General features: G+C 49.5%; 1 pseudogene; it reads right to left on the bottom strand.

Moving 5' to 3' along the window:
* LOC105504920 overlaps positions 1-978 on the bottom strand; it is a 5,598-nt pseudogene that overhangs the window by 414 nt on the left and 4,206 nt on the right.

Below are 978 nucleotides of genomic sequence, written 5' to 3'. Positions count from 1 at the left end.
GGATAACGATGTAGCCAGGCAGAGCCCTCACTGCACTGGATAACGATGTAGCCAGGCAGAGCCCTCACTGCACTGGATAACGATGTAGCCAGGCATGGACTGAGGGCCGTTGTCTACGGAGGGAGGCTTTGTCCCCAGCCAGATTCCACAGAGGGTCACTTGGATACAGGAGCAAAGGAAGACAACAGAATGTGTTTTTTGGGGACCCATCCACTCTCGGATCCTGCTTGCTGGCCTTGTAGCCTGGAAGGCCCTGCGGAAGACACAGCCGCTGTGAACGTAGCTGCAAAGGTGATCCGTCAGAGGAGGCAGGTGGCAGGGCTGGGGCGGCTGATGAAGAGTAAGGAAGAGAGAAAGCAGGGTGTGAGGGAGACGACGCGGGGGTAGCTCAGAGTCAGGTTGCTGGTCCTGACTATGGGAGTGTTTCGGTGCCACACAAACTCCGCAAGGATCAGAACAGAGAGGGCAGAGTAGAACAAGGCTGTGCATCCCAGAGCCAGGCCCAAAGTTTCATCACAGGCCAGGAAGGTCTCCTATTTGGGAAGGCATGTTCCCTTTTCTTGTTTGGATGATGATCTTCGGGACAGAGCCTGCATTGTTTTATATCTGAAATAAACAAAAAGGGTGTCACTGTCTCCAAAACAGAGCACCGCACGTTTGGTAAGATTCCATTGCCCAGAGCCCTCACCACCATAGCTCCATTTAGATAGATCGTTTGGCTGGTGTGTGTGTGTGTTGTGTGTGTGTGCACACAAGGGCGCGAATGTGTGTTCTGCGTGTGTTTTAAAGAAAAAACATAAACACTTCACCAGCTTTTTTTTTTGACCATTTTAATCAGTTTTGTTGATTCATGCTTCCGGTTCTTATTCAGTTAAAAACAAAGCACATTAAATACATTGTCTTATTGCTTTATAAATGCACGGAGCTCATTCTCTATATCAAAAGTAATAAATAATGGCCATAGGCCGGGCGCGGTGG

The sequence above is a fragment of the Colobus angolensis genome, unplaced genomic scaffold (assembly GCF_000951035.1).
Source record: "Colobus angolensis palliatus isolate OR3802 unplaced genomic scaffold, Cang.pa_1.0 Scaffold96, whole genome shotgun sequence".
In the NCBI taxonomy this organism is placed as follows: Eukaryota; Metazoa; Chordata; class Mammalia; order Primates; family Cercopithecidae; genus Colobus; species Colobus angolensis.
The sequence above is the reverse complement of the archived record's forward strand: the minus strand, read 5'-3'. Positions and strand labels throughout refer to the sequence as shown.